Genomic DNA, 23,412 nt, shown 5'->3' on the forward strand with positions numbered 1-23,412 from the left:
AGATACAAATAACCTTCCGAAGGTACTAGGGGACAGTGGGTCTAGTGAGAAGGAGGAACTGAAGGATATCCTTATTAGGCGAGAAATTGTGTTAGGGAAATTGATGGGATTGAAGGCCGATAAATCCCCGGGGTCTGATAGTCTGCATCCCAGAGTGCTCAAGGAAGTGGCCCTAGAAATAGTGGATGCATTGGTGATCATTTTCCAACAGTCTATCGACTCTGCATCAGTTCCCATGGACTGGAGGGTAGCTAATGTAACACCACTTTTTAAAAAAGGAGGGAGAGAGAAAGCGGGTAATTATAGACCGGTTAGCTTGACATCAGTAGTGGGGAAAATGTTGGAATCGATCATGAAGGGCAAAATAGCAGCGCATTTGGAAAGCGGTGACAGGTTCGGATCAAGTCAGCATGGATTTATGAAAGGGAAATCATGCTTGACGAATCTTCTGGAATTTTTTGAGGATGTAACGAGCAGAGTGGACAGGGGAGAACCAGTGGATGTGGTGTATTTGGACTTTCAGAAGGCTTTTGACAAGGTCCCGCACAAGAGATTGTTGTGCAAAATCAAAGCACATGGTATTGGGGGTAATATACTGACGTGGATAGGGAACTGGTTGGCAGACAGGAAGCAGAGAGTCGGGATAAATGGGTCCTTTTTAGAATGGCAGGCAATGACTAGTGGGGTGCCGCAGGGCTCAGTGCTGGGACCCCAGCTCTTTACAATATACATTAACAATTTGGATGAAGGAATAGAATGTAATATCTCCAAGTTTGCTGATGACACTAAACTGGGTGGCGGTGTGAGCTGTGAGGAGGATGCTTACAGGCTGCAGGTTGATTTGGACAGGTTAGGTGAGTGGGCAAATGCATGGCAAATGCAGTATAATGTGGATAAATGTGAGGTTATCCATTTTGGGGGCAAAAACACGAAGGCAGAATATTATCTGAATGGCGACAGACTAGGAAAAGGGGAGGTGCAACGAGACCTGGGTGTCATGGTTCATCAGTCACTGATAGTGGGCATGCAGGTACAGCAGGCGGTAAAGAAGGCAAATGGTATGTTGGCCTTTATAGCTAGGGGATTTGAATATAGAAGCAGGGAGGTCTAAATGCAGTTGTACAGGGCCTTAGTGAGGCCTCATATGGATTATTGTGTTCAGTTTTGGTCTCCTAGTCTGAGGAAGGACGTTCTTGCTATTGAGGGAGTGCAGCGAAGGTTCACCAGACTGATTCCAGGGATGGCTGGGCTGGACTGGATCAACTGGACCTTTATTCACTGGAGTTTAGAAGGATAAGAGGGGATCTCATAGAAACCTATAAGATTCTGATGGGACTGGACAGGTTAGATGCAGGAAGAATGTTCCCGATGTTGGGGAAGTCCAGAACAAGGGGACATAATCTTAGGATAAGGGGTAGGCCATTTAGGACTGAGATGAGAAGAAACTTCTTCACTCAGAGAGTTGTTAACCTGTGGAATTCTCTGCCGCAGAGAGTTGTTAATGCCAGTTCACTGGATATATTCAAGAGGGAGTTAGATATGGTTCTTACGATTAAGGGGATCAAGGGGTATGGAGAGAAAGCAGGAAAGAGGTACTGAAGGAATGATCAGCCATGATCTTATTGAATGGTGGTGCAGATTTGAAGGGCCTATTTTTCTATGTTTCTATGTTTCTACACCCTGCTCAATATTCAGTTGCACTGAAGTCAATGAAACTGAATATAGGCCGGGTGTATAACGGTCGGCCAAGGTGATACTGCCTGTTTTGCGCTCCTGCCCAAGACAAATTTCTGCCCCATTTAGTCTAATCATTACAGTTGGGTATATCATCAATATATTCAGACTGAATGTGATTGACCTTAGTGTGTTTCGGTGATATTTTGTCAGCTCACCTTGGTGCATCCAATCTCACAGTTCCCACAAGATAATATTTTATGCAACTTCTATTACCCCAAGCAGGCAAATATGGAAAGCAGGCAAATACAAACATTTTTTTTTTAGCTTAATGGACACTCCGTTTAAAGATGATTGTGGCCTGAGGTTTTATTGTAATGGAGAGGATGGCATTTACAGCCTGGGTGTATTCTTCGAGGGGAAAAGACATTTTTAAACCCACTGTTTGAGCTTATTATTTCCCTAATTCATTTATTCACCAAATCAAACCAAACAAACTATTACAACGCAGATCAACAAAACCTGACAATCCTGCCAGTCATAGTTATCATAGGCAGTCCCTCGAAACAAGGATGACTTGCTTCCACGCCAAAAAGGGATGAGTTTACAGGTGTTTCAATGAAGGACCTAATATTCCAGATCCAGAACTACATCTTAAAGAGTGGAAGATGCCTGTGCGTGGATTTTTTTAACGTGTGTACACCAGCCACCACACGGGCTTGACAAAGCTAGGTCTTGGTCCAGTGGCAATGATTACCCGAGACGACTGGAGACCAGCTCTGCTGCACGGACCTATTGCGCTCACATATCACAGTGTGGGCTGGCCCGTACTGCCCTTGGGTCCTTGTCTCTCCTGGGTCCTGATCACGTCCCTCTAAAACCTCTCGCCGCTCCTTCGCCCCGACCTCACCACTCCTGTTGTACCTGCCCACGCTCCAATCACCGACCTGGACCTTGATGACGTCCATCTTCACTGCCGTCGCCCTCCTGCACCAGCTCGCGTGGTATGCCACCACGCTGTCCAGGGGCCGCTTGCTGCTCCTTTTATGGCCCCGACTTTACTCTATATAGTAGTTTTGCAAATATCAATCAGAATCGGACGAAAGTGCTCTAGAAGCAGCACTGGAATAACCTTTAACCTATCCTTGCATAGAAAACACTTAAGCCTCTATTTAGCTATCCACGGTTCAGACACTAGCTGAATGTCTCATACAAAGTAATTTTCGAAATCCTGACTGTTAGCGTGAATGTTTTCCTGGAAGAATCGCTTGACACTCGGGGTCGGTTCCAACGCCAAAACGGCCTTTATTACGCTGGCGGGGAGAGAGCCTCTGGTTCAACTCCAGGCATTCCACTCCACCGAACAAAGAAATTCATCGATATTCATATGTTTTACAATAATTCATTACAATTACTCAGCCCATGTCGGCTGGACACAATCCAATCATAACGATTACAAATCGATTCCACTGGGCCAATGGAATTGGCCCCCAGGCACCAGGGGACTGCGTGATCATCTCATGTTTTAGCTGGGGCTTATTCATGGCCTCGTGGTATTCTCCAGACCCCCTTAGCTCTACTGTCCTTGGGTTCTGCTTGCGCCTAACCTCCTTATCCTTACACAGTCACAGGAATTGCTTTGTTCAGTATTCTGCTAGGACATCTTGTCTGTGGTTTGTTGATTAAGGACGTTCTACTAAGCTCGTCCTTTCCAGTTTTCCTGTACACGGAACTGCAGTGTCATCAGCTACCCAAAAATGTAGTCAAGCTAACTGTTAGCTGAATTCCCCTGGTGCTTTGCAGAATCCCTGGCAGCCATTTTATATCTGGCTACCATTTTACACATACATACATGCATACATACGTGCCTTTGCCTTTGAAAGTGTCCTACAACACCGACAAACAATAAGCTGATGCTGTACAAGTTTTTAAGCAATGAAAATGATGTCCTACTTCAGATGGGTGTGGCAGTAGATAAAAGCAATAGACCGAACAGAACTTGGGAAAAGTTTGGTAGGAACTTTGAGAGTTCTAAAAACCATCTCATCAGAATTCCAAATCAGCAATAAGGGCTTGCAGTTTACAAATTCTACATGCTGAAACTAACGCCAACAATGTAGTTGCGGAATATCCCTCACGCCATTGCTGGGAGATGGGAAGATGGCTAAAACTCCAAGAGCAACTATGGTGAAAGCCTTTTAGCATGGGTCTGCTTGGTGTTGATCACAGGCTAAGCAATGGGCCATTTTATGGTACAGATCTCAGAAGCCCTACATCGTTACTATATTGGGCTTGGTCAAATGGCCCATCAGCTGGACCATTGCTGAAGTTTTTTTTGCAATTTCCCATGAAGCTTGCAGTAATGTTTCCATCTAGGCATCAAATATGTCATTCCTGGCAAAAGCATTTGCAGTTATTGCTGCTGTTATTCTAATGGAGTGGCACTAGATGCATCCATACCATACTGCAAAGCAAATGTCATAGACCTCAAGAAGTTCAAGGTGTAAGCTGTTGCTATAACACAACAGTCTGCATTCCAGCTTCGATGAGAAATAGTATTTGTTCAGTATGCCTTTCCACATCTTACCTAGTTAGATCCTTGCAGCTATGTATGTAAAATGAAATGCAACCATACTTCAGCTGGACGTTCAGGATTCATATTGTGCATAGTGAGTTTCCCATGCCATGAAAAAACCTGGAAAGCTACCCCTCCCAATCTTCAACTGAGTCACTATAAAATGGCTCTATTCACACCTTGATTTGTTTTGAGGACTGATCCTCTCATTTGGCAGCACAGACACTCATGACCGCAACCCACAGGAAAGCAGGCAAAACAAAGTGTGTGAAAGCTACTGGCAGTGATTTATGCATGCTCTGCATAAAGCGTTCTACGGATCAGAGTAGATTTAGATTTTGAGCCATCCAATTGGTGGCTTCTGTAAAGCTGAAACTTTATTCAAATATGCCATCCTTGCGGTGCTTAGCGAGGTGGTCTTCCTCCTCCCAGCAAAGGATTTCCATTTTGAGCTGCTTGAGGTGCTCAGCATGGTCACCTTCCTCCTCCCGAACAATGGATTTCAATTCTGAGCTGCTTGGGCAGTAAGAGAGAAATTATCAGGTAAATTCTATTTGAACAGCTCCTTGCAGGAGACAGATTGTAGCATGCCTCAAGCTTTATTCAAAATGGCTGCTTCAAGGCTGGGCATATGACGTTTTTACGTCAATCCAATCTGACTAGATGGTCCTACATAATTTATCTTTACATTTTACTTCCCTTCAGTCACAATACATTGAATAAATACAGCTCTGTACCTTTCTTGTATTCTATGTTAAACTACTTTTCCAACTTACACAGCGTGCTCTGTAGTCTTTGTTTCATGGAGCAGCTTTTTCATAATAGGGTTGAGGTTTATGATCAATCTTCACCACCAAACTACTGGCAGAATGTTTTACACGCAAACAGTACAAGCTGCAATGTTTTCTCTTAATTTGGGTTTGGTTCTTTGACTTCCTTTGTTACCCAAAGTTTCATTTTTCTATCTCGATCATCACAAACTTTGCCACAAAGTGCAACTAGAACATTCCTTAGCAGATATATTAGTGAAATATTCTCTAAACTTACCCAGAATACCTTAAGTTTCCATTTATAATCACCCTCACCATATGAAAACTCCATGTTTCCTCATCTATTACATAGTAAAGTACTGGCCTGCATTTTGTTTGTTTTGTCTCCTAAGTCTGCGGCTGTTGGTTATATTTAAAGCGAGTTTCCATTTTCTTCACACTTCAAAATTTTCTTCCAATTTCTTTATGGTCTGGATGTTTAAATCCTCCATTTCTATCCCAGTTCTGACATTATGTAAAGGTTTGTAGTCGATCTAAACAACAACTCTTCAGGAGACCGTTTGCAGAATGTCTCAAGTTTTATCTAAGCTGTGCGGCATTAAAGGCACCCAAAAAGAAAATTAGAGGGAAAATTGCCGAGCACCTGGTTGTTTTATATCAACCGTTTCTGACCACTAAATGGCACCATTCAACTTTAACATATCATTTGGATTCTTCTGAGTACATTGGCTGGGGTTGTCCAGCATGCATTCCCACCTTCAAGAGGGAACATGGCAATTATTCAATTAACTGGCATATAAATTGATTTATTGAATATACTCAAATACAAAAGGGACAGAAAAAGATCCATCAGGACATCCAGATATGATGCAACCATGTACATCATTGACCCCACCCTATTACCGTGCAATCCCATAAGAGAGTCAAAAAGGGGAAATCACTCAACAATTTAGGAAAAAAATTCACTTTGACCCTTAACTGGAACATAATTAATCTATTCAAGCTACATAAATTTGGTATGATTAAGGAAGAAAGTAATTATATTTTTCATACTAGAATGTTTTGAGGAGAGGAAGCAGTCCTGGTAGTTTGGAATGCCAAAAGACCTTCCTGATTTGTTCAACAGACAGAATCAGACACGACCGGTAGATGACCCAGGCATCCCATCAGAATGGACTTCCCCAGCCAGTGCTGGAAGCAGTGATCTCATTAGTGTTGACAGCTATTCAGATTCTTTCAATGCTTTTCAATATGATGGATAAAAATTTGAGAGTAAATATGTTCTCATTCTGGTATTTCTGTTCAAATTTTGAGGTGTGTTCATTTATTGATATTCCAATGGCTGCATGACCCTACTATATCGCTGAAATAAATAGTACTTTTCAAAATAAATAACTGCAGCTTTGGATTGATTTGATTTGAGATGTTGCAAATGTCCTTTTATCTGGGAGTGAAGACCAAATTTAGCCCAGATTGATGGATTGAGGATCTTCTCCCTCACTCGACTCTTTACTATGCCATCAAGTTTTTGTGGCAAGCCACATAGTACGTAAAATTTATAATGCAAAACAAGTTGAATGGTTATACATTTAGGACATTTGCTGAATTCTGCTAGCTCATTCAAATAGGCCATTATGATGTGCAAACATTCATAATAGTTCACAAGGGGATGCTGTTCTGAAATTGGATTAAAGCACTATTATCAAGACAGAATAAAAGGGCCTTCACTGCACCTTGTCCTGTTATAGCTGACCTGTTTTGTTTTCTCCGCATCCTCTGCAATTGGCTGGCTAACAGAAAGCAGAGAGTCGGGATAAATGGGTCCTTTTCGGGTTGGAAATCGGTGGTTAGTGGTGTGCCACAGGGATTGGTGCTGGGACCACAACTGTTTACAATATACATAGATGACCTGGAAGAGGGGACAGAGTATAGTGTAACAAAATTTGCAGATGACACAAATATTAGTGGGAAAGCGGGTTGTGTAGAGGACACAGAGAGGCTGCAAAGAGATTTAGATCGGTTAAGCGAATGGGCTAAGGTTTGGCAGATGGAATACAATGTCGGAAAATGTGAGGTCATCCACCTTGGAGAAAAAAAACAGTAAAAGGGAATATTATTTGAATGGGGAGAAATTACAACATGCTGCGGTGCAGCGGGACCTGGGGGTCCTTGTGCATGAATCCCAAAAAAGTTAGTTTGCAGGTGCAGCAGGTAATCAGGAAGGCGAATGGAATGTTGGCCTTCATTGCGAGAGGGATGGAGTACAAAAGCAGGGAGGTCCTGCTGCAACTGTACAGGTGAGGCCGCACCTGGAGTACTGCGTGCAGTTTTGGTCACCTTACTTAAGGAAGGCTATACTAGCTTTGGAGGGGGTACAGAGACGATTCACTAGGCTGATTCCGGAGATGAGGGAGTTACCTTATGATGATAGATTGAGTAGACTGGGTCTTTACTCGTTGGAGTTCAGAAGGATGATGGGTGATCTTATAGAAACATTTAAAATAATGAAAGGGATAGACAAGATAGAGGCAGAGAGGTTGTTTCCACTGGTAGGGGAGGCTAGAACTAGGGGGAGCAGCCTCAAAATACAGGGCAGCCAATTTAAAACCAAGTTGAGAAGGAATTTCTTCTCCCAGAGAGTTGTGAATCTGTGTAATTCTCTGCCCAAGAAAGCAGTTGAGGCTAGCTCATTGAATGTATTCAAATCACAGATAGATAGATTTTTAACCAATAAGGGAATTAAGGGTTACGGGGAGCGGGCAGGTAAGTGGAGCTGAGTCCACGGCCAGATCAGCTATGATCTTGTTGAATGGCGGAGCAGGCTCGAGGGGCTAGATGGCCTACTACTGTTCCTAATTCTTATGTTCTTATGTTCTTATGTAAAGCTAATTTCAGGGTCAAATATGACACCAAGGTTGAAAACAGTCTGGTTCAGCCTCAGACAGGAGTTGGGGAGACGGATGAAGTCAATGGCAAGGGAATGGAGTTTGTGGAGAGGACAGAAAACAAAGGCTTCAGTCTTCCCAATATTCAATTGGAGAACATTTCTGCTCATCCAAAACTTTGTTTCATATGGCACAAGGCCAGTCTTACAGGTGTGGTCTATGGCACAAACCACAAGAAAAACATCCAAGTAAAGCCTTTAAAATGTAACATCTTCTTCCTCATCACTGCACAGATCTTTCTGACAAGTAATCTTCCAGTTGGGCTGGAATAGTCCAAAATAAAAATGAGAAGCTTTCCATTTTTCCTTTCCTATCCTTTTTTTTCTCTTTTCATTCTAATAAACTCTGAACAGATACTTCCTATACCAAAAATCAGAAGTATCAGTAATGTTACAATTGCACGGGAAGGGTAGTAATGTTACTAGACTAGAAATCCCGAGACAAGAGTTCAAATCCAACCACGGCAGCTGGTGAAGTTAAATTCAGTTAAAATAAAATCTGGAATAAAAAAACATGGTCAGTAATAATGACCATGAAACTACTGGATTGTCGTAAAAACCCATCCGGCTCACTACTGTCCTTTGATGATGGAAATGTGCCGCCCTTACCTGGTCTGGCCAATGTGAGTCCAGACCCACAGCAATGTGCTTGACGCTTATCTACCCTCTGCAATGGCCTAGCAAGCCACTTGAGGGCAAATAGGGAACGGCAATAAATGGCAGTCTTGCTAGCGACACCCACATCCCATGAATGAATTTTTATAAAAACACACTCCTTTCATCCTGGATCAGCCCCCTTAATTCTCCCTTGGGCAACCATCCTCTAGCTGACTGAGGTCTCATCAAAAGCCTCCCCATATCACAGTTAAATATCCAGCTCAAGTGAATTACATCATCTGTAAATGTCAGAGACTTCAGCCTATGTTCTGATTTTGATTCCAGGTACTCTGGTTTACATTAGCTTAAGTACAAACCTTCTATTTTTTTCTTCCATCCCACAACAAATTAAAATAAAATGGATGGCATGCAACATTAATCTAGAAATAGTCCAGCAAGTACATCATCATCATAGGCAGTTCCTCAAAATCGAGGAAGACTTGCTTCCACTCTAAGTGAGTTCTTAGGTGACCAAACAGTCCAATATGGGAATTACAGTCTCTGCCACAGGTGGGACAGACAGGCGTTGAAGGAAAGGGTGGGTGGGGAATCTGGTTTGGCGCACACTCCTTCCGCTGCCTGCGCTTGTTTTCTGCACGCTCTCGGTGACGAGACTCGAGGTGCTCAGCGCCCTCCGGATATACTTCCTCCACTTCGGGCGGTCTTTGGCCAGCGACTCCCAGGTGTCGGTGGGGATGTTGCATTTTATCAAGGAGGCTTTGAGAGTGTCCTTGAAATATTTCCTCTGCCCACCTTGGGCTCATTTGCTGTGTAGGAGTTCCGAGTAGAGCGCTTGCTTTGGGAGTCGTGTGTCAGGCATGCAAACAATGTGGCCCGCACGTGTGTGCAGCCCAAGTATAAAAGGCCAGCCATTTTGTATATTAGTCACTTTGGGCCTTAATAAAGCAGATCCAAGGTCATACCTCTTGGAGTTAGCAGTACTCAGTCTAACAGTTATTGCATACACAACATTTGGCGACGAGGTAACAAGAACCTTTGTATGCAAAAATGAGCACAATTGGATTGTTGGAGTGATTTGTGGAAGGCAAAGATTGGGCAGACTTTATGAGCCGTTTGAGCCAGTTCTTCGTGGTCAACAAAATGGAGGAGGTCGGCGACGCAGATCGGTGCCAGGTGGTGCTCCTCATGATTTGCGGTCCAAAAATTTATGGTCTGATAAAGAATCTACTCCTGCCTGTGAATCCAACAGAGAAGACATATGAAGAATTGTGTACACTGGTACAGGACCACCTTAATCCAGATGAAGGCATCATCATCTCGAGATACAGAATTTACACGCACGTTCGCTCAGCGGGCCAGAATGCAGCGGAATTCGTTGCCGACCTGAGACGTCTAGCAGGACCGTGAAGGAGCGTTTTGAAGGAGGAGAGAGGCAGAGAGGTAGGGCCCAAGTTTCGGCATCTGGTGAAAACGGCGCACCTCCGAGACTTGCGTGACCTGCCTGGGCTCGAAGGTGCGCCAGAATATTCTGCAGCAATTCTCCTGTCCTCCTGGACCGTGGCGTGGCGCAGTGTAGTCTCCCTGGGGAGGAGCCTGCCTGCAGGGGGGCAGGGCTAGGAATCATGCCTTCTTGTCAGTGCCGGCAGCATTGCACAAGCGTGTTGGAGCATGCGCGCCTGTGCAATGGCTCGGGGGAGCGTGGGTACCGGGGGGAGAGCGCGGGTACTGTCGGGGGAGGAGCATGGGTACCGGGGGGGTGGGGGGAGGAGTGTGGGTACCGGGAGAGGGGGGGAGCGTGGGTAATGGGAGGGGGGGGCGCGTGGGTACCCGGGGGGAGCGTGGCAACAGAGATGGAGGGGGGAGCGTGGGTACCGGGGTGGGGAGGTGAGGAGCGTGGCAAGGGATGGAGGGGGGAGCATGGCAAGGGATGGAGGGGGAGCATGGCAACAGGGATGGACGGGGAGCATGGCAAGGGATGGAGGAGCGTGGGTTGGGGGCCACTCGAAATGATCGAAGGGCTGGAGGAAAGAGCAGGGGTGCCTCCTTCCAGCCTCCCCCCCACTCCACACCCCCCCCCCACACACACATCCCCTCCCACTCCCCCACACATACACCCTCTCCCTCACCCCCACACACACACCCTCCCACACCCCCACACACACGCACCCTCCCACACCCCCACACACACACGACCCCCCCCCCACACACATCCCCCACACATACACACACACAGACACACACCACACCTCCCCCACCCCCACCCCTCACTCAGATACAGAGAGAGAGAGACAGACACTACAAAGAGAGACACTGACAGAGACACCTTCCCTTCACATAAAGGTAGGACTTCTATTTTTTATTGATTGATTGCTTATTACTTTGGTCTTGGTGCTTTAGGTGCAGGGTTCCTTCTATTTTTTATTAATTAATTGCTTATTACTTTTTGTGCTTCATTTAGTGCTTGGTGCTTTAAATATACTGCTTTGCTTAGTGCTTAGTGCTTTAAATGTACTTTGCTTCTTTAATGTTGTTGTGAAGGTGTTTATGGAAAATCCTCTAGCTTCCCTTCCCCCAGCCCTGTTGTGATGTTGATGTGTCCTTTGTGTTTAATGCTTCCCACCAGCCGTCTCTGGCTGTGCCTGCACTAAACTTAACGCTGGGTAAGGTTTTTCAGAACTTACAAAAGTGGACACTTACTCCATTCTAAGTTAGTTTGTAGTAAGTTTTCACTGCTGAAACTTGCAAAACAGGTGTGAGTGGCTGGACACACCCCGTTTTGAAAAAAAAGTACCTTACCTAAAGCCAACCTAAACTAACTCACTAGAACTGGAGCAAACTAATATCCGAGAATTGCAATTTCTAACATACTCCAAACTAAACTAGTTGCTCCAAAAAACTAGGAGCAACTCCACCCGAAACTTGGGCCCGTAGAGAGGCGGAGAGGTTAGGCAGGGAGTTCCAAAGCTTGGGGCCTAGGGAACAGAAGGCAGGGCCACCAATGGTTGAGCGATTATAATCAGGGATGCTCGGGAGGACAGAATTAGAGGAGCCCAGCCATCTCGGGGGGGTTGTGGGGCTGGAGGAGATTACAGAGATAGGGAGGGGCGAGGCCATGGAGGGATTTGAAAATAAGGATGAGAATTTTGAAATCGAAGCTCTGCTTACCCGGAAGCTAAGGTAATCGAGCACAGGAGTGATGGGCGATTGGGACTTGGTGCGAGTTAGGACACGGGCAGCTGAGTTTTGGATCACCTCTAGTTCATGTAAGGTAGAGTGGGAGGCCAGCCAGGAGTGCGTTGGAGCAGTCAAGTCTAGCGGTAACAATGGCAAGGGTGAGGGATTCAGCAGTGAATGAGCTGAGGCAAGGGCAGAGACGGGCAATGTTACAGAGGTGGAAATAGACGCTCTTAGTTATGTTGTGGATTTGTAGTGGAAAGCTCAATTCAGGGTCAAATATGAAATCAAAGTTGTGAATAGTCCATTTCAGCCTCAGACAGAAGTTAACAAATGTTAAGGACCTGAAAAACTAATGTTAATTTTGTGGAGTGTCAAATTTCTCCATTATGATAAAAATTAACATTTTTAAGAAACTATTTTTAATTGTATTTTTTTAAGTTTGTTCATGATATTTCAGGTTTACCTTATCCCCATGTGAGAGCCTCAATCTTTGTTTTGCTCTCTGTAATATTTTTAAAAAGTCAGAATAAAAGGACTTCGGAAAGGGCGTGAGATTGGGAGGAGCGGCAAGTCTATAAAGAGTCAGCTGAGCAGCCAGCCGAAACAGCACCAACTGACCTGGGAGGATAAGCAGTAAAAAGATTCAAAGTGTGACGTCACAGGAAAGCAGAGAAGTGATTGGTTGATCTGTTTTTTCTCTCTTTTCTTGGGCATTGGTTTAAATTAGGAGCTGGGATTAAAAATCAAAACTTTCAAAATGTGACAACATAATTAATTAAATACGTTAGAGATGGCAGGGCAGGCGATGTGTTACTGCTGCTGCATGTGGGAGCTGGTGGACACCATTGAGGTCCATGGTAATCACATCTGCAGTAAGTATCTGCAGCTCGAGGAACTTGGACTCCGTGTTGATGAGCTGCAGTCCGAGCTGTGGACACTGTGACACATCAAGGAGGGGGAGGGTTACCTGGACGGTGTGTTCCAGGAGGCAGTCACACCCCTTAGGTTAACTAAATGAAATTTGTTCCATGGTCACGGGCAGAGGGTGCAACTACAAGTGAGGCAGGTATGGGGACCCAAGATGTAGTGGTGGAGGAGCCTCAGCCCTTGCTCATGTTCAACAGGTACAAGATTCTTGCTTCCTGTTTGGACGAGGGCGGGGACTGCAAAGAAGATACGCAAACTGACCACAGCAACAAGGTACAGGAGGCTGTTGTGTTCCTAACACAGATGAGACTGCACACAGGGAGGTTAAAGTAACAGTGACCTCAGTCTTTATTAAGACACTCCAGAGTGAGTAACAGGCTTCAGGGGCCGGCTTATATACAGTGCTCCCAAGGGATGCTGGGATCCGTTGGGACTTCAGGGAATGCGCTCCCTGGTGGCGGAATATGGGAGTGCATGCTTTACAGATACACAACATCACTCCCCCCCAAAAGTCAAAGTGAAAACTATTTACAAGGTGAGGCAGTCGGGAGCCTTTCTTTCCCTGGTGGACCGCCTCGGTACAAATGGCTGTTCTGGTGTGTTGGCTGTGCCCTCGCTGGGCTGGCGTGTTGTTGGCCCTGCAGGGCTGCTGGGTGAGCCTGGCCTTGCTGGGCTGTTGGGCATGATGGTTTCAATTTCCTGGTCCGGGTGGTGTCGTTGATCCTTTGGGTGTGTGTTGTGGGCTCGAAAAAGGTGGTGTCTGCTGTGGGTTGTTCAGGGCAGTCTGTGAACCGCAGCCTTGTTTGGTCCAGGTGCTTTCTGCAAATTTGTCCATTGTCTAGTTTGACGACAAACACCCTATTCCCTTCTTTAGCTATCACCATGCCCACGATCCACTTGGGACCATGTCCATAGTTTAGCACATACACAGGGTCATTCAGATCAATTTCCCGTGACACAGTGGCGCGACCATCGTTTACATTTTGTTGCTGCTGCCTGCTCTCTACCTCATCATGCAGGTTGGGGTGAACCAGCGAGAGTCTGGTTTTAAGTGTCCTTTTCATGAGTAGCTCAGCTGGAGGCACCCCTGTGAGTGAGTGGGGTCTCGTGTGGTAGCTGAGCAGTACTCGGGACAGGCGGGTTTGGAGTGAGCCTTCTGTGACTCGTTTGAGGCTCTGTTTGATAGTTTGTACTGCCGCTCTGCTTGCCCATTGGAGGCTGGTTTAAACAGGGCCGAGGTGACATGTTTGATCCCATTGAGGGTCATGAATTCTTTAAATTTGGCACTGGTGAAACATGGCCCTTGTCACTGACCAGTATGTCAACAGGCCATGGGTGGCAAACATGGCCCTCAGGCTTTCAATGGTGGCGGTGGTGGTGGCGGTGCTTCCCGACATTATTTCACATTCAATCCATTTTGAAAAAGCATCCACCACCAACAGGAACATTTTACCGAGAAACGGGCCCGCATAGTCGACATGGATCCTCGACCATGGTCTGGAGGGCCAGGACCACAAACTTAGTGGTGCCTCTCTGGGCGCAGTGCTTAACTGAGCACACATGCTGCATTGCCATACACAGGACTCTAAGTCAGAGTCGATACCGGGCCACCACACGTGGGATCTGGCTATCGCTTTCATCATTACTATACCCGGGTGTGTGCTGTGAAGATCCGAGATGAACGTCTCCCTGCCCTTTTTTGGTAGCACTACGTGGTTACCCCACAACAGGCAGTCTGCCTGAATGGACAAGCTCGTACTTTCGCCGCTGGAACGGCTTGATTAGCTCTTGCATTTCAACGGGGATGTTGGCCCAGCTCCGCAGTACACAGTTTTTTACTAAGGACAGCAGAGGATCTTGGCTGTTCCAAGTCCTAATCTGGCGGGCCGTGACAGGTGATTTATTATTTTCAAACGCTTTCATGACCATCAACAAGTCTGCGGGCTGCGCCACCATCAACAAGTTTTAAGGCTGCGCCATTTCCACCACCGTGGTGGGCAAAGGTAGCTGACTGAGAGCATCCGCACAGTTCTTGGTGCCTGGCCTGTGGCGGATGGTATAGTTATACGTTGATAGCGCGCATGCCCACCTTTGTATGCGGGCTGAGGCATTAGTATTTATGCCCTTGTTTTCAGTGAACAGGGATATGAGGGGCTTGTGATCGGTTTCCAGCTCAAATTTGAGGCCAAACAGGTACTGATGCATTTTCTTTACCCCGAACACACACGCTAATGCCTCTTTCTCAATCATGCTGTAGGCCCTCTTGGCCTTAGACAAGCTCCTGGAGGCATAGGCGACAGGTTGCAATTTGCCCGCAACGTTAGCTTGTTGTAATACACACCCGACTCCGTACAATGATGCATCACATGCTAGCACGAGTCTCTTACACGGGTTATACAATACAAGCAGCTTGTTGGTGCATTAAATATTTCTGGCTTTCTCAAAAGCAATTACTTGTTTTTTTGCCCCATACCCAGTTCTCACCTTTATGCAATAACACATGTAGAGGCTCTAAGAGGGTGCTTAACACCGGTAGGAAGTTACCAAAATAGTTGAGGAGTCCCAGGAACGACCGCAGCTCCGTGACGTTCTGTAGCCTGGGCGCGTTCCTGATAGCCTCTGTCTTAGTGTCTGTGGGCCGAATGCCTCAGCCGCGATCTTCCTCCCCAAAAACTCCACTTCTGTTGCCATGAAGATGCATTTCGACCTCTTCAGCCGCAGCCCTACGCGATCCAGTCGCTGGAGGACCTCCTCCAGGTTTTGTAGGTGCTCGACGGTGTCCCGACCCGTGACTAATGTGTCCTCCTGAAAAACAACCGTGGATGGTACCGATTTGAGTAGGCTCTCCATGTTTCTCTGGAAGATTGCTGCAGCCGACCGAATTTCAAACGGGCATCTGTTGTAGATGAACAGTCCCTTGTGCGTGTTGATGCAGGTGAGGCCCTTCAATGACTCCACCAGCACCTGCTTCATGTAGGCCGAAGTCAGTTCGAGCTTGGTGAAGGTCTTGCCTCCTGCCAGCATTGCAAATAGGTCGTCTGCCTTTGGTAGCGGGTATTGGTTCTGTAGCGAGAAACGATTAATAGTTACTTTGTAATCGCCGCAAATCCTGACCGCGCCATCACTTTTGAGTACAGGAACAATCGGGCTGGCCCACTCGCTGAATTCCACTGGGGAGATGATGCCCTCGCGTTGCAGCCTGTCCAGCTCGATTTCCACTCTCTCCCTCATCGTGAGGTACCGCTTGCGTCTTGTGGTGAGTGGGTCCGCACCTTCGCTCCGGAAAAGTTTCCAATGCCTGGCTCAAAAAGGGAAGGAAATTTGTTAAGAACCTGGGTACATGAGGCCTCATCGACATGTGATAGCGCTCGGATGTCATCCCAGTTCCAGCGGATTTTGCCCAGCCAGCACCTTCCAAGCAGTTTGGGGCCATCGCCCGGGACAATCCAGAGTGGCAGTTCGTGCACCGTGCCCTCGTAGGTGACCTTGAACATGGCCCTGCCCAGGACAGTGATAAGTTCTTTGGTGTACGTTCTCAGTTGCGTGTGGATGGGGCTCAGGGCTGGTCTGAGTGCCTTGTTGCACCACAGTCTCTCAAACATCTTTTTGCTCATGATGGATTGGCTAGCGCCAGTGTCCAGTTCCATGGCTACAGGTAAGCCATTCATAGAAACATAGGAACATAGAAAATAGGTGCAGGAGTAGGCCATTCGGCCCTTTTAGCCTGCACCGCCATTCAATGAGTTCATGGCTGAACATTCAACTTCAGTACCCCATTCCTGCTTTCTCGCCATACCCCTTGATCCCCCTAGTAGTAAGGACCTCATCTAACTCCTTTTTGAATATATTTAGTGAATTGGCCTCAATAACTTTCTGTGGTAGAGAATTCCACAGGTTCACCACTCTCTGGGTGAAGAAGTTCCTCCGCATCTCGGTCCTAAATGGCTTACCCCTTATCCTTAGACTGTGACCTCTGGTTCTGGACTTCCCCAACATTGGGAACATTCTTCCTGCATCTAACCTGTCTAACCCCGTCAGAATTTTAAATGTTTCTATGAGGTCCCCTCTCATTCTTCTGAACTCCAGTGAATACAAGCCCAGTTGATCCAGTCTTTCTTGATAGGTCAGTCCCGCCATCCCAGGAATCAGTCTGGTGAACCTTCGCTGCACTCCCTCAATAGCAAGAATGTCCTTCCTCAGGTTAGGAGACCAAAACTGTACACAATACTCCAGGTGTGGCCTCACCAATGCCCTGTACAACTGTAGCAACACCTCCCTGCCCCTGTACTCAAATCCCCTTGCTATGAAGGCCAACATGCCATTTGCTTTCCTAACCGCCTGCTGCACCTGCATGCCAACCTTCAATGACTGATGTACCATGACACCCAGGTCTCTTTGCACCTCCCCTTTTCCTGATCTGTCACCATTCAGATAATAGTCTGTCTCTCTGTTTTTACCACCAGAGTGGATAACCTCACATTTATCCACATTATACTTCATCTGCCATGCATTTTCCCACTCATCTAACCTATCCAAGTCGCTCTGCAGCCTCACAGCATCCTCCTCGCAGCTCACACTGCCACCCAACTTAGTGTCATCCGCAAATTTGGAGATACTACATTTAATCCCCTCATCTAAATCATTAATGTACAGTGTAAACAGCTGGAGCCCCAGCACAGAACCTTGCGGTACCCCACTAGTCACTGCCTGCCATTCTGAAAAGTACCCATTTACTCCTACTCTTTGCTTCCTGTCTGAAAACCAGTTCTCAATCCATGTCAGTACACTACCCCCAATCCCATGTGCTCTAACTTTGCACATCAATCTCTTGTGTGGGACCTTGTCGAACGCCTTCTGAAAGTCCAAATATACCACATCAACTGGTTCTCCCTTGTCCACTCTACTGGAAACATCCTCAAAAAATTCCAGAAGATTTGTCAAGCATGATTTCCCTTTCACAAATCCATGCTGACTTGGACCTATCATGTCACCTCTTTCCAAATGCACTGCTATGACATCCTTAATAATTGATTCCATCATTTTACCCACTACCGATGTCAGGCTGACCGGTCTATAATTCCCTGTTTTCTCTCTCCCTCCTTTTTTAAAAAGTGGGGTTACATTGGCTACCCTCCACTCTATAGGAACTGATCCAGAGTCAATGGAATGTTGGAAAATGACTGTCAATGCATTCACTATTTCCAAGGCCACCTCCTTAAGTACTCTGGGATGCAGTCCATCAGGCCCTGGGGATTTATCGGCCTTCAATCCCATCAATTTCCCCAACACAATTTCCCGGCTAATAAGGATTTCCCTCAGTTCCTCCTCCTTACTAGACCCCCCGACCCCTTTTATAACCGGAAGGTTGTTTGTGTCCTCCTTCGTGAATACCGAACCAAAGTACTTGTTCAATTGGTCCGCCATTTCTTTGTTCCCCGTTATGACTTCCCCTGATTCTGACTGCAGGGGACCTACGTTTGTCTTTACTAACCTTTTTCTCTTTACATATCTATAGAAACTTTTGCAATCTGTCTTAATGTCCCCTGCAAGCTTCTTCTCATACTCCATTTTCCCTGCCCTAATCAAACCCTTTGTCCTCCTCTGCTGAGTTCTAAATTTCTCCCAGTCCCCAGGTTCGCTGCTATTTCTGGCCAATTTGTATGCCACTTCTTTGGCTTTAATACTATCCCTGATTTCCCTTGATAGCCACGGTTGAGCCACCTTCCCTTTTTTATTTTTACGCCAGACAGGAATGTACAATTGTTGTAGTTCATCCATGCGGTCTCTAAATGTCTGCCATTGCCCATCCACAGTCAACCCCTTCAGTATCATTCGCCAATCTATCCCAGCCAATTCACGCCTCATACCTTCAAAGTTAGCCTTCTTTAAGTTCTGGACCATGGTCTCTGAATTAACTGTTTCATTCTCCATCCCAATGCAGAATTCCACCATATTATGGTCACTCTTCCCCAAGGGGCCTCGCACAACGAGATTCCTAATTAATCCTCTCTCATTACATAACACCCAGTCTAAGATGGCCTCCCCCCTAGTTGGTTCCTCGACATATTGGTCTAAAAAACCATCCCTTATGCACTCCAGGAAATCCTCCTCCACCGTATTGCTTCCAGTTTGGTTAGCCCAATCTATGTGCATATTAAAGTCACCCATTATAACTGCTACACCTTTATTGCACACACCCCTAATTTCATGTTTGATGCCCTCCCCAACATCACTACTACTGTTTGGAGGTCTATACACAACTCCCACTAACATTTTTTGCCCTTTGGTGTTCTGCAGCTCTACCCATATAGATTCCACATCATCCAAGCTAATATCCTTCCTAACTATTGCCTTAATCTCCTCCTTAACCAGCAATGCTACCCCACCTCCTTTTCCTTTTATTCTATCCTTCCTGAATGTTGAATACCCCTGGATGTTGAGTTCCCAGCCCTGATCATCCTGGAGCCACGTCTCCGTAATCCCAATTTTATGTTTAGCATTATAGGTGCACATTTCATCGAAAATGTGTGCAACCCATGTACTTCAGCATCTGCCTCCTCTCTCTGAGGCTCGAAATTGCTTTGGTCCACCATGGTGGTTAGCAGGTTTTGCAGAGCTTGCAGCTCATCTGCAAGCTCGTTGGAGGTGCCCCATTGTTCCACAGCTCTTGCAAACATACCCTTTGAAGCGGCATGAATAGGCTGAATGGAAGCCTCCACAACGCCAACAAGGTGTGAATTGCCTTGCATTCATCCTTTGTTGCGGACTCTGAGTCATCTGGGTCAGCTGAGGCCTGCTGGCAGTTGCAGACTCGTGGTTTCTGCCCTGTACAGTTCCAGTTAATTTATGAATATTGCTAGCACTTGTGTGCTTAGAGATTTGTTTGGTGTTATCACTGGTGGACATAAATGCCTGTGCTATCGCAATGGCCTTACTGAGGGTCGGTGTCTCTACAGTCAAATGTTTTTCTAGGATGGTCTCATGGCCAATGCCCAGTACAAAAAAGTCTCTGAGCATTTGCTCCAATTAGCCATCAAACTCACATTGTCCTGCAAGTCACCTTAGCTCGGCGACATAGCTCGCCACTGCCTGACCTTCAGATCGCTGCTACGTATCGAACCAATACCTCGCCATCAGCACGCTCTCCCTCGGGTTAAGATGCTCCCGAACCAGTATACATAGCTTTTCATACGACTTATCTGTGGGTTTCACCAGAGCCAGAATATTCTTCATGAGGCTGTTGGTCGGTGCCCCGCAGACCGTGAGGAGGACCGCTCTCCTTTTTGCAGTGCTTCCTTCTCCGTCCAGCTCGTTGGCTACAAAGTACTGGTTTAGCCATTCGACATAGGCTTCCCAGTCCTCACCCTCCGAGAACTTCTCCAGGATGCCCACAGTTTGCTGCCTCTTTGTGTTGGATTCGTATACTCTTCGCCAGTAATTGTGTTCCTAACACAGATGAGACTGCACACAGGGATGTTAAAGTAACAGTGACCTCAGTCTTTATTAATACACTCCAGAGTGAGGAACAGGCCTTAGGGGCCAGCTTATATACAGTGCTCCCAAGGGATACTGGAATCCCTTGGGACTTCAGGGAATGTGCTCCCTGGTGGCGGAACATGGGAGTGCATGCTTTACAGACACACAACAGAGGCCATACAAGTGGGGGGAGTAAAAAGAAATGTTGTAGTGGTCGGGGACAGATACTGTTCGCTGCAGCCAAGAGCGTGAGACCCGAAGGCTGTGTTGCCAGGGTTAAGGACATCTTCTCTGGGCTGGAGAGGAACGTGGAGTGGAGGTGGGTAGATCCAGTTGTCGTGGTCCACATAGGTAGCAATGACATAGGTAGAACAAAGAAAGAGGTCCTGCTGAGGGATTATGAGCAGCTAGTGGCTGAATTAAAAAGCAGAATCACAAAGGTAATAATATCTGGATTATTACCTGAGCCACAGGCAAATTTGCATAGGGTAAACAAGATCAGAGAGATGAACACGTGGCTCAAAGACGTTAGATTCATGGAGCGTTGGCACCAGTACAGGGATAAGTGGGAGCTGTTCCGTTGGGATGGGCTTCACTTGAACCAGGCCGGTGCTTGTGTCCTGGTGAAGTGAATAATTAGGGCTGTAAAGAGGGCTTTAAACTAAATAGTGGGGGGGAGAGGTCAAGTGAGCAGAAATTTTAAAAGTCAAAGAGCAAGGTGAAGGCAATAGATCAGGGTAGCGGTGGGGGAAATTATGACCAGAGTGTGACAGGAAGGGATAGAATGTATAAAAATAAGAGTGTATAAGAAAGTGGGGTCAAAGCAGGGAAAAATGACAAAATAAAGAGCTCTTTATCTGAATGCGTGCAGCATTCATAACAAGATAGAGGAGTTGACGGCACAAATAGATATAAATGGGTATAATCTGATTGCCATTACAGAGACATGGTTGCAAGGTGACCAAGGCTGGGAACTGAATATCCGGGGTATTTGACAATTCGGAAGGACAGACAGAAAGCAAAAGGAGGTGGGGTAGCTCTGTTCATAAAGGATGAGATCAGTGCAGTGGTGAGAAATGTTATTGGCTCAGAAGATCAAGATGTAGAATCATTTTGGGTGGAGATAAGAAATAGTAAAGGGAAGAAGTCACTACTGGGCATAATCTAACAGTAGCTACACTGTTGGACGGAGAATAAATAAAGAAATAATGAAGGCTTGTAAGAAAGGTATGGCAATAATCATGGGCGATTTTAATCTTCATAATTATTGGACAAATCAAATTGGCCAAGGTAACCTTGAGGAAGAGTTCATAGAGTGTATCTGGGATGGTTTCCTTGAACAGTACTTTGTGGAACCAACTAGGGAGCAGGCTGTCTTAGATCTGGTACTGTGTAAAGAGACAGAATTAATATATGATCCCCTAGTAAAGGATCCACTAGGAAAGAGTGATCATAGCATGGCTGAATTTCAAATTCAATTGGAGGGTGAGAAAGTCGGATCACAAATCAATGTCCTGATTCTAAATAAAGGTGATTAGAAAGGTATGAAAGCAGAGTTGGCTAAAGTGGACTGGGAAAATAGATTAAAATGTAATACAGTTGATAAGCAGTGGCAGACATTTAAGGAGATATTATGTAACTCTCAACAAAGATATATTCCAGTGAGAAAGAAAAACTCTAAGAGAAGGATGAACCATCCGTGGTTGGCTAAGGAACTAAAGGACGTTATCAAATTGAAAACAATGGCATACAAAGTGGCCAAGATTAGTGGGAGGTCAGAGGATTGGGAATTTTTTTAAAACAAACAAAGAACGAGTAAAAAAAAAGAGAGAGAAGATAGTTTATTAGAGTAAACCAGCAAGAAATATAAAAACAGATACTAAGAGCTTCTACAGGTATATAAAAAGGAAGCGAGTAGCTAAAGTAAACATTGGTCCCTTGGCGGGTGAGACTGGGGAATTAATAATGGGGAACAGGGAAATGGCAAAGACTTTGAACAAATATTTTGTATCAATCTTCATGGTAGAGGACACTAAAAACATCCCAAAAATAGATAATCAAGAGGCTATAGGGAGAGAAGAACTTAATACAATTACTATCACTAAAGAAAAAGTACTTTGTAAAATAATGGGACTAAAGGTGGACACGTCCCCTGGACCTGATGGCTTGCATCCTAGGGTCTTAAAAGAAGTGGCTGCAGAGATAGTGGAGGCATTGGTTGTAATCTATCAAAATTCACTGGATTCTGGCGAGACCCAGCAGATTGGAAAACTACAAATGTAACACCCCTATTTAAAAAAGGAGGCAGATAGAAAGCAGGAAACTATAGACCAGTTAGCCTGTCATTGGGAAAATGCTGGAGTCCATTATTAAGGAAGCAATAGCAGGATATTTGAAAAATAATAACAGTCAAGCAGAGTCAGCATGATTTTATGAAAGGGAAATCATGTTTGATAAATTTACTGGAGTTCTTTGAGGAAGTAACGAGCAGGGTGGATACGGGGGAACCAGTGGATGTGGTGTATTTGGATTTCCAGAAGGCATTTGATAAAGTGCCACATAAAAGGCTACTGCACAAGATAAAAGCTTACGGGGTTGGGGGTAATATATTAGCATGGATAGAAGATTGGCTAACTAACAGAAAACAGAGAGTCAGGATAAATGGGTCATTTTACGGTTGGCAAACAGTAACTAGTGGGGTGCCTCAGGGATCGGTGCTGGGGCCTCAACTATTTACAATCTATATTAATGATTTGGATGAAGGGACCGAGTGTAATGTCGCCAAGTTTGCTGATGATACAAAGATGGGTGGGAAAGCAAGTTGTGAGGATGACACAAAAAATCTGCAAAGGGATATAGACAGACTAAGTGAATGGGCAAATATTTGGCAGATGGAGTATAATGTGGGAAAGAGTGAAGTTATCCACTTTGGCAGGAAAAATGAAAAAGCAAATTATTATTTAAATGGAGAGAAATTACAAAATGCTGTAGTACAGAGGGACCTGAGGATCCTTGTGCATGAAATAAAAAAAGTTAGTATGCAGATACAGCAAGTTATCAGGAAGGCAAATGGAATGTTGGCCTTCAGTGCAAAGGGGATGGAATATAAAAGCAAGGATGTCCTGCTACAACTGTACAAGATATTGGTGAGCCCACACGTAGAGTACTGCGTACAGTTTTGGTCACCTTATTTAAGGAGGGATATACTTGCATTGGAGGCAGTTCAGAGAAGGTTCACTATGTTGATTTCT

This window comes from Pristiophorus japonicus, chromosome 8, assembly GCF_044704955.1.
Source record: "Pristiophorus japonicus isolate sPriJap1 chromosome 8, sPriJap1.hap1, whole genome shotgun sequence".
Taxonomy (NCBI): Eukaryota; Metazoa; Chordata; class Chondrichthyes; family Pristiophoridae; genus Pristiophorus; species Pristiophorus japonicus.